Raw genomic sequence first — 20,061 nt, 5'->3', positions numbered from 1 at the left:
GTTAAACAGAGTTCAAGCAAGGTCGCTATCCTGACGCTTTGGTCCAATGGAGCCCAAGAGAATTTATTCCGTTTTTACCCTCGCTTGTTTTTTTTCTACTCTTACACTCCCTTTGGAGTCACCTAAACCATGTGCTCTTATTGGATCAAAGCTACCATCAGTCCGTATCTAGTACTACACAGCACATGAATAGTGTAATATGGACTTTCAGTACACCAGATAAATGCAGAATGAAGCAGGCCCATTAAAGCAAAGCAGTGAAAAGGAAGTTGGGTAAATATCCGCGCTTCATTAGCCGCTTTAACAATGCCTGTTAATAAATCACTGCCAGACATTTTCATTTCCTCCTTTACCCTACCTTGTGGAAAACACAAACAAAAAAAAACCCCAAATGCGTACCTGGGATTGAATGAATGGATTCATAATAGACATTAATATGTCACTGCGAGTGAATGAGCGAAAGGCCGATATGTCAGTCTTTCTCACTATCCTGTCCTGTTGTTTCAAATGTGATTGTCATTCTCTGTTGTTTATCTCACATCAGAGACAGACATGATCGAATGATCTGGATTTACTCATTTATGATTTGAGGAATGATACACACCTCCGAAGTTGTATTTCATTGATTAGCTGCCACACTAATAGTCGCCGGGTGCGTCTTCTACAACTGAACACTTCTCTCATAGAGACGCTGCAAAAATAAAGGTAAATTGCAATTCCCAAACGTTTGTTCGACCTTCTTCCTTCCATGTGGCTGACAATCCCGAAATAAATACATTTAAAATCAACTCTGCAAGCTTAAGTATGAAATTTGACGAAGATGAAAATAAAGGACATCTTTGCTATAACTATAGTTGGTTTTATCAATGCAACATGTAGTTCCAATTAGTTATCGTTTTGTTAAAGCGCTGTCGTTTTTATTTTATTTTGTTAACGGAATCGATTGTCTCAATTTTAGTTTGAGTTATTTCGTTCGTTTTTCTTAACTATGATAACATTGCTCCACAGTATTGTGTGCGTCCATGTTGCTCTAATAGCTGACGTGTCAGAATCCGTCGGCGGGTGTGTAAATCCGGGAATAAATGCCACCATTTTTCCATCAGGAATAAATCAAATACATGAAAGCGTTAACATTTGAGGTTACGAGCCCGGCCATGAAATGTCTTAAATGCACAAGTAAGGTTACGATCGGATATTCAGTACACTTGCACCGTACTATAATGTGCTAAAGTTCAAAACTGCTAACATGAATCTCTCATCCTTAAAAGAGCAAACAAATGCTTTACATGGCAGGCTAAAGGCCGCAGCACTGTTGCATTGTGGGAGCTTGTAGGTGAAACAGGTCGCCATTAATCTCATCGCGCCGTCGTAAATTCACCTCCGGGAAAGGACGTCGTTATTTACAGCTGTCGACTGATGCCTGAAGAAAGATGGATCTGTTTGGATATTATGTATGGATGCGAGCGTTACACATTTGAACGAGGCAGGAAATGCTGTGATTTCATGTACAGTGAGGCAAAGAATGCACCTTCACTTGTTTCCTTTATCCTAGCGATCGCTACATGTCTTGATGCATGCTATCTTTCCAGGTCAGTGACATGAGGACATGCACTCACCTCTTTTAGTTTACATTTATTTCTAATGCTGCCTTTGACCTTTCACTTAAAACCAATGGGGTAAAAATAACCCAATATTAGATTTAAAAAAAAAAAACAGTTACTTTTTTTCCCAGCATTATTAAAGGTTTACTGTAAATTTTCCACACGCACGTAGGTCCATTTTTGCTCCGGTCTAAGAATATCCTCATAATAATTGTCTCTGTCACGTTATGAACTACAGATTTTAACTAAATGCATTAATAACGGTTATGACATCAATGAATGGATGATTAATTCTTAATCAATGTTTTAGGGAAAAGGGAAAGTGTAATTTTGCAGGTGCAGATCTCTCATCTGTGTCAAGGAACCCTCTGACCTCTGCATGACTTGCTCCTTATGTTTCGTATTTATGATCATTCTTATGCTGTTTTACTCTTTGACTGCTTCAAGTTTCCGTCATGACCGTCCGAATACCAGCGGGTACATGTTTGTGTCATGCAAAAGTAGTGGCAACACATACGGTTCTGCGGACTGTTTCAAACTCCCTCTTCAACACTGTCACCAGTGCTACTATCACAAATTTGAAAAATGGCATTAATAGTTGATAGTTTCAAGATTACCACAATTTCCCTTGAATTGAACAAAAATGGATACAAAATTAGAAGTTGCGGGTCAAATTTGACCTAGAACAGCCTCAGTGTTTGCAAACTTTGTAGCACCTGTACAAAATAATGTCGTTTTCAAGCATTGTCATTTCTTTTTTTCTAGTTTGGGTCACTGTAGAAAGTAATCAAATTTTAGGGTGAAAGAATGCCATATGGGGTATTTGTGTTGAGCCGAACAGAATGTAAGCGTTAAATGGCTGCTTGGATGAACATTTCTTACCATTTCAGGAAAAGTTCATATGTTAAACCATCCTTGGCTCTTTTTTTCTGTAGCTGTTTCTTATCGGCGCTCTCACAAGTCTCAACTAATCTGTGGGGTGCAGAAGGACAGATATCAAAAATCAAATTAAGACACGGTCTTTGTCACAGTTCTATCAGTTACTGATGGAACGTTTGACGTTGTTTAAGCTTTCTGGAACGATAGGGTTTTAGTGGCCCGAGAACCCTGTCGGTCTTGAATAAGAGACAGCAAGCGATTTGTGTTATCTGAGGACAAATGTGTGGAGATGATTTTTTTTTTCCTTCTGCCTCTCTACCACTGTTGTTGAAACTTTCTGGGACTGTTGCTTTTTGGCACCTCGAGAACCGTGTTGATTACGCATGATACAGGAATGTCTGAGTTCGCCAAGAACACAATCAATCAGAACACTCACCTCTCTATACAGTGTATTTTCCTGAAGATTTTTTTTGTTTTATGTCCAATAGTGAACACGTGAAGCGATGTGTGAGGAAATCTGCAGACATTGTGATCAAAAACTGGCGTTGCATATCGCGACCTAGTGATTTCTTGAAGAGTGACTGAGAAGAGTGCTGTGGTCAGACCATGCAAAAATCCTCGTAGGTCCCCAAAAGTGGTCATATCCAGGTAAAACTGAGCATCATGGTCACACAAGCGGCAAGAAATACATTATTTTAGTGATAATTGCGTCATGACCGACTGAGCTGTCGCTCAATGATACCCGGTGATATATTCATAGTGTCAAACCTGTTGGGATTTCTGGACTTAAAGAGAAAGCAATGTAAAAGCTCTACGCGTACCAAAAAGGGGACGTGGTCAGGTAAAAGAGGACATCTGGTCAGCCCTCCAACAAGACATACGTTATGCTTTAGTCAAGGACAAACTGCATCATCTAATTGACTGAGGGCACCCAATGAGTGTTACGATCAAAATACTAACCTTAAAGGGGGAAGAGAGCCAGCGCAGCGGGCTAATTTTAAAACCCCAATGTGTCGTACAAAAAGAGGACGAATGGTCAGCTAAGCTACAAAACAAACGCTACTGTATGCTACCATCACAGGAAAACTGCTTCAGGTGAGAGATCAAATGCAAAAAAGATTATTGGAGCAAGAAATGATTTCAAAGTATGAGCGATGACTCACCCAGCGAGTAACGGGTTGACAAAACTCCTCTTGTCCCAAAGAAACGCTCCCTCTCTTCTTGGGATCCAATTCTATCTCTCGGGACAGTACTCTGTATATCATTAGCATGCTGCGCCAGATATCAGAGAAGAAAGCAGGTGTCTTATCTTTGCATAGCAAGATACGCCGCTGTTCACATCATTTCCCTTCCCCGAGGGCGCGTGTAGGTGTTTTCTCACTGCAAAAGTGGCAAACTTCAAAGTAACTTCACAGACGGAGAACGGGCCAAATGTTTGCTATTAGCCGAGCAACACCGTACCATAGTGAGTGTAGTAGAGCCTGTTGCTTGTGAAACCAGGTGTGGGAGCAGTTATGTAAATTCTCCGTAACAGTGGAGAGTAAGGGCCCGCTCACCGACACATTTTCAGACCTCAGCAAATTAAAGATTTACTTGGTTCTTTAATTTCATACTTGGTGATGGACAGGCACTCCAGAGAGACAATTATTGGTATACAAGACATTGAATTAAAAAGTCCATCCATTCATTTTTTTTTTTTTAATTTTTTTCATTTTATTTTTTTTATACTACTTGTCCTCGTGTCCAGCTGACTTTGAGCAAGAGGTGGCCAATAGTAGGGCACATACCTAAAAACAAGGGTGTAATTATGCAAACTTCAGACAGATTCCAACCCCGAACCTCATAACTGCAAGGCAGATTAGATAACCACTGATCCACCTTGTTTCTCCGTTTTAAAGTCAATTTCCACGACATTGTACCCTTGAATATTAACTTCCAATTTCTCGAATGAAACAAAACAACAAATGCCCTGAAAACCTAACACCATAACATCATTTTTTTTTTTTTTTTAAATTTCAAAACTCAATCCGAGCCTTGAGTCCCTCCTTTCCCCCGCTCTCCTTTCATCTTCTCCTTCCTCATTATAGTTTGGTAATATACGTTCTTGCTCAACCTCAGCCGCCCCCCCCCCCCTTTTCCCATCACTTTCCCTACTCCTTGAAAGCTGCAAATAGGACAGTCTGGCATCGGAGGGGTTAAGAGGAGCCCCGGCCCGCCATTGGCTGGCGTGCGGCAGAAGGAGGTAACCAGGCAACCTCGGGGCGAGCGAGCAAGCGAGAGAGAGGGTAGAGGAGGAGGAGGAGGTGCTGAAAGAAGACCGGCATAGTTTGGAAAAAGGGATTGAGAGAGAGAGAAAAGATGTGAGGAAGCTTGCGCGCGCTCTCCCCGGCATGGAAAACTGGATTATTGTGCCCACTGCAACTCTCTGTGGATGTGTGAATAAACCAGCAGGACCAGCAGCAGGAGGGGGAGCAGAAGGAGGCACGCGGGAACGTCACTCAACCTGCTTTTGAAATCTTTATCTTTTTTTTTTTTTTTTTTTTTTTTTTTTTTCTCAAAATGGGAACTAAGGGTGCTCCTTTTTGCTGCTGTGCAAAGGTGAGTGCAGAACAGGTGTTAAAAAAAGTGTGTGTGTAATACTGCCCTCCAATCGCTGCAGTGCAAAATTTGCTGGTGCATTGAGATGTGTATGTGTTTGCGTGCGTGCGGCCGTGCGCGCATCCCCCCCCCAGTGAAACATATAGTGTGTGTGTGTACGTGTGTGATTAGGCGGGAGCCGCACACACAACTGCTGCATTTCAGCGGCGTCTCCTCTCACCAGCTTGTCACTAATTCACCCCCATCAAGCTGTGTAAGAAACATCTATAAAGTTTATTTCGCCGCATTTCCCGTCCGGATCAACATGTTTGACCGGGGTGCTGACCGGTTGTGGGCGGGGGTGTGCAACCTAAGGCCAGAGGGGGCTGTTTTTACACCAAGTTCAAAACGGTGGCAAGGAGGAGGAGCATGCTGAGGGTTCTAACTGCTCATCACTTGCCACTTTGTTTGGTATACTCTAACAACAGTTGGGTTGAAAATAACACAATTTTGGGGCAAAAATGGATCGATCCGCTAATTGGGTCAATTTGACCCACCTTCTTGCATTGTTTTGTACAAAACAGTCCACATTTTTGGGGTCGTTTTTTTACTAAACTGTTTTCTGCAAAAAACAACCCAGAAAGTTGGGTCAAATTGACCCGAGTAGTGGATCGGTCCATTTTTGAACCCAAATTGTGTTATTTTTACCCATCTGTTTTTAGAGTGTGGAGTCGTGGTCATGTAGATGAGTTTTTGTCATCTTTTTGTGTTGGATGTGTCTGACAGAGTTCCTAATACTGTATTTTGTCCACATGCCATTTAGTCATGTGCTCTTCAAACTGCTGGGTTAAAAGTAGCCCAAATTAGGTGAAATAGCTAACCCAGCGTTGGGGCCAAAAGGGATGGAGACATTGTTGTGATACTCACACCTAGCGCATTGAGTTGCTGATTTGACCCAACACGTTGAGTCATGATTTCTATCCAACAAGAGGTAAAAGTTACCCACACTGATGAGTTAAAGCCACCCAAGAAATGAGTTACCTGATTGTTAGTACAGCTGATTTTGTTTCCAACATTTTGTAAGAATAAGAGGCAGCTTTCCCCTGTCAGGGGTCGCCGGATGGACTTCCTGATGCAACATTCCATTTACTTCATCGTGATTACACACCTGTATCCAAAATGGCAACCAGCTTTGAGCACTGCCTCACACTGAGAGTTTCTAACGTGCTTAAAAAAAGATTAGCTGATATACGTAATATCATCTGTGGATGGTCTTTCGTTTCTGCTAATCAATATTAATCTTTTATAGGGCATTATTATTTATTTATTTTTTAACTATTTCAGTGAGTGCTCTAAGAGTATATTTCTCATACAGTTCCTGTATTTCATCATTGAGGAGGCCAGTGATGAGTATTTTAAAAACCTTATGCACAACTACTAAAATAAAATAAGTAAAATGTGTGTTTAGTCTAAAAGGTCAAAATAAATAGCAAAAAGCATATTGGTTTTCATGAATTTTTTTCCTCCACGGCCACTTTGAAGAAGTTAAGCTTTTTCTTGCATTCACCCCCCACCACTGCCTCTTACATGCGCTTGTATGGGCCCGGCAGGCGAGCCTGGTCGCCATGGTAACCCCCGGAGTCTTGTTTGGAGGCTCAAAGAAAGACAAACTATTGAGTGCTCTCTTTAGCCCTCCTCCAAATCTCAGCTCCTTACGCTCACGCCCCCTTGGGCTCGTCTCAAGTTGTGTTTTTCCAGCGCTTGTCAATAGTTTTTGGGGTAATAGTTGCACTTTGGAAAAAAGTTGTTTTGGGCTTCATTGTGACTCACTGAAAGCTGCCGTTTGTCATTTGTGGGCCTTAGATGCAAAGGTAGCCTTGTAAGGAGCCTTCATTTCAACAATGACAAAGCTACCCATCTGGCACCTGCAGCCAAAAAAGACTTCGCCGTGTGCAATCGTTGCACGGTTGATTTAAAATGAATGCAGTGGCCGTGAGGTGTTTCCCATTTTGTTGATGCTCCTCATCAAGTCCTCTCATTCGAGTTTGACACTCAGTTATAAGAAACGGGGCTTGTAAGAGTATATCCCTGCTCGGTTCGCCTGGTTTTAAAGAAAGTTTCAAGGTAAGGATAGAATTTCAAGAACAATTCAACATCAATTAGGGTTTCAGGGTACGTTTTCCAGCCAGAAATAGAGTAGTTGGGTTTCAAAGTAAGGTTCAAGTCAGGGTAAGGGTAACCAATAGTGGTGTTATAGTGTCAGAAATCATATATAAATCCTGTGGAAGGGTTTCAAACAATCATTTGGGTTCCAGAGTAAGGTGTCAAGGCAATGTTAGTGTTGTTGTTCAAAGCATACCACATCAAATGCCGGCTCTACATCCTTGGAAAAGCTATCTGAAGGAAAAGCCTGGCTTAGGTTTTCAACGGGGCTTCGGATTTCTAAGTAAGGTTTCTTTCTGTCTGTGGAAAAGTTGAAAGGAAACGTGCCTGATCCAAAGCATACCACATCTAGCGACACGGCTCGTCACCTAGCTTTTCATTACCGCGACGACCAGCGTGGAGTTGTGTGTTGTGACCGGGCAAATGGAGAGTTTTTGGTGGAATGTCAGACTGTGCGACCTCAGGGTCGATTGGTTTAGCTGAACTGTTAAATTGGTCAAACAAAACTCGGCCTCGTTATTGTTATTTGACGTAGCGGGATTTTTGGCCGGCGTTACGTCAAGCAGGTGATGGCGGGGAACGTATGTTATTTGATCCTCGTGTACAGTGTAGACACGGGGGTCCTTCTTTGGAGTGCAAGTCCATTTCTGTCGGCCTTTCATGATGAAACTTCCCGTAGACCTCACAGCAGGGGCTAAAGATGCTGCAAAAGCGCTCATCTTCTTCTTAGAACATACCGACTAAAATAAGCATGAAGGAAAAGCAGAATGCTTCAACTTCTTAAATATTGCTGTTTTGTCACTCCATAGCCGTGGTGACTGATCGACATACTGCATGCATTTATTTTTTTACGTGTAATTATCAACCACGCTGCCTACATAGTCCACTGGGAATGTGCTTGCTTGTTTTGTTTGTGTATGCATGCGCTTTTGCGCTCCATTTCGAGGCCTTCTGGTCCCCGGAGGGAACATGTAATACACAATATGTTTATTATTGTGCTAGTGCTATGCGCTGGTGTACAAATGCACTGGATCATTCGCGCTTTCTCAAACCTCAAATATATATAGTATAAAAGCTCACGATCCCAAAGCATACCACTATATATTTTAAATCTGGGTTAAGTTTTCCAAGTAAGGTTTAAACTTTTAACCCAGGATTAGAGTTTCAAACTAGGGTTAGGGTTCCATATTAGGGTTTCAAGGCATGGTTAGGGTTACAGAGTACATTTTCAAGTCATGGTCCAGTTACCATCCAAAGCATACCACATTGAATATTAAATATTCTGTCCTTCCATTCATGGAGAAGTTGATGCAAATTATACCAAGATAGGGTTAGGCCTTCAAATTAGAGTTACGGTTTTGAATTACAGTTTCACTGGTAGGTAAGGGTTATCATCCAGAGCATACCACATCGACTATCCATCCATGTAAAAGTTCCAAAGCATATTGCGTCATGTTGCATTCCCAGGTCAAGGTTTCAAACATGGGCTAATGTTCAAGAGTAAGGTTTCAAGACAGGATTAGTGTTTCGAATGAAGGTTAGGGTTCCGAATTAGTTTCAAGCAAGGGTTAGCATTAAAGTCGGAAGCATACCACATTAAATATCAAATGTTAATGATTCAAACCATACCACATCATTTCTAAAATCTGGGTTAGGGTTTCTACCAATTAGGGTTTCAAATTAGAGTTTTGGATTACAGTTTCAATCCTGGGTTTGAAACTAAATTATCAAACCAGAGTTAGGGTTAAAACCCAAACACCCAAAGCATATCATATCATATTTCAAGCCTGGGCTAGGGTTGGAAATAAAGATTTTAAACCAGACTTAAGGTTTCAAAATCAAGTTCGGGTTTTGAATTACAGTTTCAATCCAGGGTTAAGGTTTAGAGTAAATTTTGAAGCAAGGATTGGGGTGACCATCCAAAGTATACCATATCATTTGCCATCACTCAATCTTGGAAAAAGCTTATGATCCAAAGCATACCACATCTGTCCGTCTGCCGTCGTGCTTCTCGAGCCACAGTTCTGTATATGTGAGATGGCGCGGGTCAATCCGCCAGCTAATCTGCCACTGCCGGATGTAATCTGTAATCTCTTAAAACACTTGCAATCCGCCAGCAGTGCTGGGATTAGCATCTGCAGACACAAGAGCAGCCCGCACACGCACACGCCCACACGAAACATTACCTTCCTGCCGTCATGTGTTCTACAAAGTTGTTCTAAAGAAAGTGGTCAGGAAGGAAGCAGAGAAGGTAGGAAAGCAGGAGGAACGTTAAGAGGGCAAAAAGCAAAGTAGGAAGGAGAAAAGGAATCAGTGCAGAAAAGCAAGTAGATAAAATAAAAAGTGAGTGTCTTGGGGAAGCAAAGGTGAAAGAAGAAAGGAGGGGAAATGAAGGAAGGTGGCACGGAAGGAAAAAAAAAGAGAAAAAGGTCAGAAAGGAAGAATGGAAGGCGGGAACAAACGAACCAAGGAGGGTAGGAAAGCAAAAATGAATGTATGAGCTAAGCAAGGAAGGCAGAAAGGAAGGTATGAAGGCAAAACCAAAAGCACGAGGGACTGATGGTTGGGACGGCATGGCTCAGTGGTAGAGTGGTCGTCTCTCAACCCAAAGGTTGTGGGTTCCATCCCCGGCCGATGTGACCATGTCGAAGTATCCTTGAGCAAGATACTGAACCCCCAGTTGCTCCTGATGCTGAGTCATCACTAGGTAGATGAGGTACGGTGTGACGCGCTTTGAGAACCGAAGGTAGGAAAGCGCTATACAAGTGACGGCCCATTTACCAAATAGGAAAAAAAAAAGGAAAGTGTGCAGGGACCAAGGAGTAAAAGAAGGAAGCCAGAAAGCAGGTTTAAATAAAAATACAAAACTGGTCTAAAGGAAGGAGGGAAAGTAAAGCATTGAAAAAATGGCAAGAGGGAGGAAAAAGGTGGTAACAAAGGAAGGAAGGCAGAAAGGAAAGTAGGAAGGAAAAGATGCCAGGAAATTATCTGTAGATGTAATAAAATTAAAAAAATGTTAGTGTATATCTACTTTTGGCCCACCTTGTACGCCCACCCACCCACACACACACACACACACGCTGGAGTCACAGCACATTATCACCTCAATTAATTCAAGACTTTACATCCTCACCCTCGTTTTCCCTGATGCCAAAGCCCCTGAACCCCACTCGCTCGCACACACACATTGATGTACGACCTCACGCCTTGGCTGCATTAAACTCTCCTCGTGACATTTTAGCTGCGCGAGCGAAAGCCGCAAACAAACACTAGCCAGTGTATTACCCCCTTGAAAGCCCGCCAGCGAGTGGAGCCGCCATAGTCTTTATTCAAGGAGCGCAGCGGCTAATGAATGCGCGCCGAGGAGTTGCTGGGGGGGGGGGGAGTTTTAGCATCGTTAGCGTCGTTAGCGTCGCCGCCGATGCGCTCGCTCAGAGACTGCGGCGGGGGGCGGGGGGGGGGGGAGAAAAGTTGCGAAGGAGCAACCAGTAAGACAAAGATGTTTTCCTCTGAGGATTTCCTCTTTGTACCTATCCCTCTCTTCCTTCCTTTCACTTACTAATTAATTTCCAAACCCGCGTCTCCCCTTTGTTGTCGATATTAGACACGCTTCAATAACGTGTCTGCCTGCGCCTAATTTAGCTCCCGTCCAATCAGCATTGGCGGCACCCAGGGGGTGGGGTTTCAAAGCAGGAAGTGACTCAAATCTGAACATAATCCAATATGTAATCCAATACAGTAATCCCACTATTCACGGGAGATGGGGGCCACGGGGGGAATATTAATCGAATTGTAATCGACAACGCAATGTAGTAGAATGCAATTTTCAAATGCTGTTTGATTTTTTTTTATTTATTTTTTTATTTTTTATTTTTATTTATTTATTTATTTTTAAGTGGGGGGTTGTCTATGCCTCCTAGTACCGATTCGTTGGGGCAACCTCGCTATTTAAAACACGGTCTGTACAGGTAATAGCGCGGGGGGAATATTAATCGAATTGTAATCGACAACGCAATGTAGTAGAATGCAATTTTCAAATGCTGTTTGATTTTTTTTAATTTATTTTTTTATTTTTTATTTTTATTTATTTATTTATTTTTAAGTGGGGGGTTGTCTATGCCTCCTAGTACCGATTCGTTGGGGCAACCTCGCTATTTAAAACACGGTCTGTACAGGTAATAGCGCTAATGTACTTTTTACTTGATCGGATTGGCCACCTCATGGATGTGACATGTCGGCCAATCACACGCCAAGTTAAAATCCTTTTTCCAGACGGCTTCTATCTGCTACCCCCCGCCCCCTCCCCTGGCATGTTATGTTAGCATCTTGTACCGGGACCAGCTCCAGCATGTCATCGAGTGGCTTGGGTGCCATATGTCACTGCCTATGAGTCGAGGAGATGAGTTCGTATTTATTGAGCTCGGATTCGTTTGGAGTTGACTCACTCTTGACTAGTTTGCTGTCTAAAGAAGAACCAACATGACAGGTGTGTAAAGTTGAGCACCTTAAAGGGCGGAGTCGGATTCACTGCAGCCCTGTGATTGGTGGACAAAAATCGATTAGTAGCATGTCATGGAAGGCTGCCAAAGTTTCCTAAACAGACCTTGTCTTCTTGTTATGAAGAACCGCACGGCGCTTAAAGGGAAGCTGGCGTCAGACGTGCCACATGAGCGTTTCACACATTAACAGAGTTGTCGGCTGTCAGCACTCCGCCGTCGCACCTCAGCGCTTCCCGGGCTCTGGCTTTTACAGGCTTGCATGGGTCATGAAATGTGCTTATTCCAAGTTAAGTTCCAATTAAGGAAGAAACATTAAAAAAAAGAGAGCAATTTTTATTTAATGCCACTATAAAGGCAAGCACCGGAAAACCTCTGTGGTTTTGATTGAAAGGCTCGAAAAATGCTTTGACACAACAGCCTTTTTTTTTCCCCCTCCAAGTCTTATGAATGTGTTGCATTTCCACCGTATTGCTACTTAGGCCTGCAAATATTCAACAAAAACAGCTATCGCTTAACAAATTTATTAGGTGGCTGCCATAAAGACAAAGAGAGGCCATCCATCCAGCGGTGGAGTGTTTTAATGCAGAGTCTTTTGACTGAATTCAGGGGAGTTTGTGGAAGCACAAACCCAAAGTGGCCGCTTCAATCCAATATGGACGACTTCCTCTTCAATATCGGGCATGAGTCCTTGAGACTTCACCATGACACATCCACCCACCTTTATGTTGATTGCGCAAACTGGTGTCAGGCGCCAATTTTTTTCCAAAGTGGCTGCTCTCAACTAGGCTTCATCGGATATTTGGCAAAGTAAAATTGAAATAACCGATTAATTTAAAAAATATATATACCGTACAATCAATAAAATAACTAATAAGTAGGGCTCGACTGATAAGGATTTTTTTTTGGGGGGGGGGGTAAAATTACAATAGCCAATTAATTTAAAATATGTATATGATCAATAAAAAATATATTTTTGGGGGGGGTCCTTTAACAACAAAGATTAAAAAATACAGGCAGAACATTTTACTCTTTTACAGTACTTTGTCCATTAGTGATTAAGTTTGCGTCAATTGACAAAAAAATCAGCATTTTATTTTTTTTGCTGGTTTGTTGGGGGGGGGGGTGTTTGAATGTCATTATCTTTGTCTTTGTTGTAATGTGTGAAAAAAACAATCAGCAAATATCTGCAAAAAAATCAGCTGATTTTAAGAGGGCTAATATCAGACGAATAAATTGGCTAGCCGATTAATCGGTTAACCTCTAAACCAAAACAAATGGCTTCCTGTTCAACTTAAGGCATAGTTTCTTGATACTGCCCTGTTGTGATGTCTACCAAATTTTGTGTCGATTGCTGAAACTGCTGTCAGGGGAAATTTTAAAAAAATTTCCAGGGGAGTTTCGCCAAAATACAAACTCAAAATGGCTTTTTCAAACCAAAATGGATGAGTTCCTGTTCAATTTTGGACATGGGTCCTTGGACTTTTGCATGCATCCTGTCACGACAGACACATCCACCCAATTTGGCGTCAATGGGTGAAACTGGTGAATAGTTTTTTTTCCTTTTCTAACTTTCCAGGTGCTGCAACTTAGTGCTCACACCTGAATGATTTTGGTGAATAGCAATGTGTATTTTTTGTTGTTGTTTTTTTTACGCAGGCCAGCAGTAGAATAAACCTTGCATTGGGTGCTTGTTTATTTTATAACATGCGTGAGTGTGTTTGTGTTTCACTGTTCTCTCGGTGTTTGATAATGTTCGATAAACAAAACAACCAAAAGCGCAATTTAGTGGGGGTGGGTGGACATGAACGTCTCCCTTAAATCCATAAACGGTGACCCGCTGATGGACTGTGCCGATGTTGACATATATTGAAATACCAAAAGGACAACACTCTTGATAATGTCAGCGTGCTTGCTGGTGACCCCAGCATGCGTCGCCCCTGCAGCGCCGATGACATTTTCCCCTTTTTAGCCTCGTTTACTGGCACACACGTAAGAGGATTTGACCCGCGTAAATACACATTAGCGCCACGCTAACAAAGACCCAGGCCTCCTCGCGTACACACGCCAAATCAGAACCACTGGAGACGGTTGGTGACGTGCGGCTTTAGAAGCTTGTAGGCGTGCGTTTATTATATTAGTCAAGCCTTTTTGCCGGCGAATAAAGCGCGCCGGTGCCGTCAATTTCACATGTTTGCAAAGTAGCTTAAAGCTTGCCTCGCGCAGCACTTTCTGGCGAAGACGAAGCCTCACAAGGCACGCCCGAGCTCATCCCGGACATGCCCACGAGATTACGCCATGTAATTTGGCATTTACGGCACTTGTTGCGCAGTGGGAGGGAATAATGAAGTCATTCATATTTGCTCAAAACAGAAATTAGCAATCTCGAAGTACACATTGTAAACGTTTCATGATTCTGGACGACGCACATTGGCCGGTTCATATTGAACCATTAGTCAAGATTGGAAAAAAAAATGACTACTACCATCCTTGGTTTACTTCTTTCTTGTTAGTCAGTATTTGTTTGTAGGTTTTAAGTTATCCTAATACCTTCTGTAGTGCTTTATGTACATAATTTTGTTGTTTTGGTACCTTGTAAATGACTATTTGCTCAACACATCTGATGAGTTATTTTGTTTGATACTTTTCCCTGCCTGTTTGGTAGCACAGTTTTTGCTCTTTGCTACTTGACAGTTTTATTTGCTACTTTTAGCTTCTTGTAATAAAGACTAGTGAACTTTTTCACACACTCTGTTCCTGCCTTGGACTCCAAACAGTCACGCACCATCATAACTACTATTACAAAGTACTATACCACCCCCCCAACACTACTACTGCTACTACTAATATATTGTTATTATTGATATGATTACAATTTTGTTCATTACTGTATTTATTCATGATTACAAATACTTCATTCTACACATTCATTTTCTCATTCATGTTTTTATTATTGAAATGATTGAAAAAGCAGTTCAAACTCATTCACTACCAGCCCATTTAAAATGGATTTTTGACTTATATAGTTGTCAATGGCAGTGAATGAGTTAAGTAAATAACACCAGCCAATATTTTCTGAAGTACGGTGGAAGGTTAGTCGTTGCTTGCTTTCCTGGACTTTATTTTTAAAGTACACTATTTTTTTTTTTTAGATTTATGTTAAAAGCAGCTTAATCTGCTGCTTTTATGCGCTTCTAATTGCGACAGATTGCTATAGCTTTCACTCACTGTCCATTAAAGTTAAACTGTAATTTGCTGCCTTTCATATAAGGGTTGCTGTCATTTCGCCTTTGTGTTTTGATTTCCAAATATTGCTTGCAACTTGAGGGTAGCACCGTGAAATAGTTTGGCCTCCCTGGTGGGAACAAAGAGCATGTACCCGCGACATATTCAATTGAAGGCTTACAATGGCAAGGTTGGGACATGATTGAGTGTGTGTGCGCGTGTGTGTTTGTGTGTGTGTGTGTGCGCGTGCGCCTTTGCTGTGTAATTGCATTTCACTCCCTTTCTGTATCCGTACATTAGGACGGTCGGCTTTCAATTAGCGCCACTCTCTGCCAGATAACGACCGCTCCCCGTCGCAGCGCTCCGATTAGCACGATAAGTCACTTTTTGAAATGAGGGGCGTTAAAGGACCACCCATTCAGCCACGGGGGCCGTTGCTCGCTAAGTGTGTGCGCGAAGCTGGATTAATGGAAGCGGCGAGGTTAAACGACTGTGACGCCATTTGATTGGTTTGTGTGACGTGCGGCGAGCGGGGCTGCGGGCTGATTGAAGTGTGCCATGCACATGTTGACGAGACCTTCTGAAATTTCCGCAATTGAAATCACATCGTCAAAACCGCTACACCGATGTGCCGCTCCCGCGTTATAAATTGGCCAGTGTAAATTGACGCCTTGTGGATGAAGTGCTGCCTCCACAAGTGAAAATAGTGTATAATCAAATGCTTTTATTGTCTTTATGGACACTACTTCGACACACTTTCGGCTCGTGCTTCCCCGGGTGGAACGTGCTCGAAGTTTCGCCACTCTAAGCTCCGCCCTCCCAGTCCTCATGGCACCCAAAGCCATACTCGGTATTGGCCCGTTGTAGAGGGGGGCAGGATGAGCAATGGACCATTTTTACCAGACAATACCGCCCCCCTCAAAACAGGCTGAGTTCTGCCAGACATTTCTTGATGGAAATGGGCAAAATACAGTACCGCCGGAAACCAGTCAAATTTTCAAACACGTGCAGCGAGCCATGTGCCTGTATAAAAATCAGTATCCGCCGGTATTTGTGGCATGGCGCAGGTGTGCTGTTTAAAAAAAAAAAAAATTATTAAAAAAAATTAAAATGGAACCCAGTGTTTCCAGGGTAAAAGACAGATCCAAGGCAAAATGCGAGATGGGATAAAGTAGCATAGCACTGTATGGTAAACCTGGCTGGAAAATTACGCACTCCGACTTGGTCCTCGACTGCAAATGGACCCTCAAGTGAGTTTTTACGGTGATTTCTCTCCCCCCAACCCCACCACGCTTCTCTCTTGAGAGAAGGACTTAATGATCCCGGGTCTGATGAACGGCTTCTGCGGGAATTTGTGCTGCAGGGGCGATTTGGAAGCCTGCATATCTGCCGGTCATTCCCGGGATTGGACCTCCTCACCGGAGTGGATTGACCCCGGGCAATTTATTAGCCGGGCTGCCGACATCCATCACGTGCTCGCCCTCAGGGAGAGACACACACACACACACACACACACGCATGCAAGCATGCGCATGCTCACACACATTTGCAATAATGATGTCAGTGCGGATCATGGCGAGGGTCTTCTGGATGTTGTGTTCAGGTAGCGGAATTCAACTTTCTCCAACTTTTTATAAAATTAAATACCTCAAGCAAAAATCGGATTCATTTTGACTCTTTGACTCAAGATGGCAGGGAAGTCCCATGACATTAAAATACAATGTTTTGATGACTGTATAGCATTTGTAGCAGAATATTTGATTTGAAAAAAATATATACACTTTGTTTCAAAATTTTGGATAACTAGCATGTTTTAGTGGTAAAACTAAACATTTCTGTTGCTGGATAGTACTTTTTTGTTGTAAAATATTACATGTTTGTTGTAAACGATTTGATTTGAAAGAAACCTGTAAATATTTTGTCATTAAATACTAAAAATTTTGTGGCTAATTATCTTTCATGGTTGAATTCCACAAGTTATTTTTTTCCTTTTCCTTTTTTTTTTTTTTTTTTTTTTTTGGAAGGGGTGGGGTCCCGGGATATTAGCTCCTTAAAAATCGCCAATATCTGCCGATTTTTAAAAAAAATTTTACTTTTATTTTATTTTTTAAATTAATTTATTTATTTTTTATATACACGTTCACTCGATTTTGGTGGATTTGTTCTGTGGAACTAGATTTCTGTGGCTAATATTGGATTTGAAAGAAAATTATCAAATGTTTGTGGCTAAATATTTGTAAAATATACAATGTATGAATGTAGATTTTTGTGACCATTAACACTGTTAGTGAACGTCTTGGAATTTATATGAATAAATATGATAATAAATATAATATAGTGAATAAATATCTTGAACAAAACCTGAAAAAAAAAAAACCCATTCGGGCCATAACGTGGCTGAATAGAGTCTAGTTATGAATGATAATGCATAAATCTATGCAACTTTCCACTATATCCTCATGCAAGCACAGGAAATCACATCTCACGTAGCATTTCCTCTTGTTGCTCACCTGCAAGCTCATCAAGCACTTACTCCTATCACCATTCAGTCCACTCCACACTGCATTAGCGCCACATCCAGCCGACGTGCGCGCATGCGAGTGCATATCAATGCACTCGCATACGCCCGCAGCTACTACTGTACTCTATCTTAATCTGCAGTCTATTAGCATATTCGCAGTTTGTGTTTTCCTGCCACTGGAGGCATCTGACAGGCCAATTTCACAGCGGCATCGGCCTCCATCTCGCTCCGGGCTGCCAGGGAGAAAATAGGGAAAGGCGGGGGTGGGGGGCAAAGGAACCGCTCGGGCCTTTGCCTTCTAATAGTTACCCTCTCATTGCATCTACCTGCGTGAATAAAGAACCTCTTCACAAGTCATCTCCAGGATGACATCACAGAACAATGCCGACGAATCCTTTGTTATACCGTGGCGATAACTGTCCTGTTTCAGAAGCGAGACAAAAAGTCAACTTTTTATGGCACCACATCACTTCAGCAGTTATCTCGAGGCGCTTTCCACACCGAGTAGGGCCACACACCTCATACATTATTTGCAGCGGTGCCCAGAGATGCGAGTTGAAATCACTCCGTGACTCCGCTCGAAGTGAAATGCGCTCCGCGCAGGACTTGAGTCAGCCGCTGCTGGATGTGGCGGCTCCTAAGGAATCTGAGGCACCAGGAAATCCATTCGAGCCTCCCAAAAACCAACAGCGTTTTTATAATGTGTCTTTTGATAAGAAAAAATAGCTCTCTATAATATTGTAGCATATAGAAACATACAATAATGAGTTTTCTCCCCCATATTCTTTGCTTCAACTCAACGGACATGATGCTGCTTTCTTCTGGTGTGTGTGCGCCTTGTTCACCTGAAGCCAGTGTAATGCGGACGTGCGGAAATACATGGAGGTGGTCACAGCACCTCAGTCAGCTGCAGTTGTATTTGTCTTTCTTTGCAGAGGATAAAGAATAGATGCAAATGAGTGTTGTTTTAACATCTGTTCACATGTACTGATCCAACGTTTGTGTCCAAATAGCCGCCGCTTGAAACATTATAACACAGACGCATGAATGCTATTCGTTTGCTTGTCTATGGAGTTTTTGCCTTGTGTGTTAGCATTATGCTAGCGGACAAGTCCAAGTCAGATTTGTGTGGGTATTTGTCTTTGTTTTATGTTTATTGTTTATGTAAATTGCCAGTTATGATTGGCAGCTTGGAGCCTCATCAATTCATTATCCGTCAAACAGCTCTTGCTCGTTGTGAGTTGAATTGAGTTCACTGCCACTACAATATATAGCGCTTGTAACTTAAATTTTACTTTACTTGGAGACTCTTGTGTTGTTTTCAGGCAGATTTTGATGCTTAATGCGGTGTTTTATGGAACAATATAGCAGTTTTGTGGCTGAAAACATGTTTTATGGTGAAGTGTAACATTTTTTATCGCCGGAAACAGTTTTGTTAGCCAAATATAAAATGTGACTTATAAGTGTTTTGATGGCAAAATAGAGCTTCTGTAGCTGAAAAGTGTGGTTATGGCAAAATATGGTTTTCCGTGGCTAAATAGCATGTTCTTATAGCTGAATATCGCATGTTGTGGTTAAATAGAGGTTTTATGGCGCAAAATAGCATTTTGTGTCTGAATAAAGGTTTTAATGGCAAATAATGCTGTTTTTGTATCGTGAAATGTAGCATTTATATCGCTGAATTGAACTTGAACTTAATTTCATTGCTCAACTGTTTGCATTGCCGTTACGGGGTGCTTTATGTAGAATATAAATGAGGGGGGGCGGGGCGGGAGAAAATGGGAAAAAAAACAAATGCACACTTAGTCAGTGCTCAGTATGACAGCACATCTTCCCCTTTCATGTCGCTCGCCTCTTCTATCTCCACCATCTAGCCTTCCTCGTCCTCTTCCTCCTTCACACTCACACATTCAAATGAGCTTTTTAGAGTTGCATGCATATAACGAAGGTTGTACAATAATCCCTGGCCGTACATATCGTACGTCGCAGATTTTCTAAGAACACCTAAGAACCATTGATGTTGACATACTTTAAGAACGTGTTGCAAAATGTTGTCTTAATAGGGCGTTCAAAGCGTGCAGGAGGCTTTTTCTGCATGGTCTTTGTATAGCATGCATTTTCCGATTTCCCACTTGAAGGCACACCTGTGGTGAAGTTATGCCAAAAGTACTAAAAAAGAAAAATGGAACACTTAAACGTCGTGCATCATTCAAAAGTTTAGACAAGTTCAGTTGAGGTTAAATTTAACCTGCAAATGGGCATTATAGGTTCATTGTGAAATTTCACCTAAAAGTCCCGTATGATCCCTAACTTTTTGTGAGTGGTGTTTTTGTCACTTTTAATCCCAACTGGTATGTTTTACCCTCAGCCATCTTCTTTATGCCTCTTTTGTCTTTATCAATCCTTGTCCTCTTTCTTCTCCTTCCCCCATCCGGTGCCTGTGCTATCGTTAGCGGTACGGCACTATGATGGATGGCGCCGAGAGGCCAGGACATTAACGGTCTGGGACGGTACCGTCATTACTTGTACACACACGCACACGCCACATTGATTTGACTTTTCATCGTGTTTTTTCTTTTCGTTTTCTTTGGGGGGTTTT

At 42.1% G+C, this 20,061-nt stretch overlaps 1 protein-coding gene across 3 annotated transcripts in view; it reads left to right on the top strand.

Annotated features, from left to right (window-relative positions):
* dab1a (DAB adaptor protein 1a) overlaps positions 1-20,061 on the top strand; it is a 190,563-nt gene that overhangs the window by 100,799 nt on the left and 69,703 nt on the right. The window contains exon 1 of one of the 3 annotated variants that reach the window (XM_086047317.1): positions 5,016-5,078. The exons of the other annotated variants lie outside the window; for them this stretch is intronic. The gene's annotated coding sequence lies outside the window, so the exon portion shown is untranslated. Of the gene's footprint in view, positions 1-5,015; positions 5,079-20,061 lie in introns of those variants that run through there. 3 annotated transcript variants of the gene reach the window in all.

Source organism: Filicampus tigris, chromosome 12 (genome assembly GCF_054856515.1).
Source record: "Filicampus tigris isolate MCC_2025a chromosome 12, RoL_Ftig_1.0, whole genome shotgun sequence".
NCBI lineage: Eukaryota > Metazoa > Chordata > Actinopteri > Syngnathiformes > Syngnathidae > Filicampus > Filicampus tigris.
The sequence above is the reverse complement of the archived record's forward strand: the minus strand, read 5'-3'. Positions and strand labels throughout refer to the sequence as shown.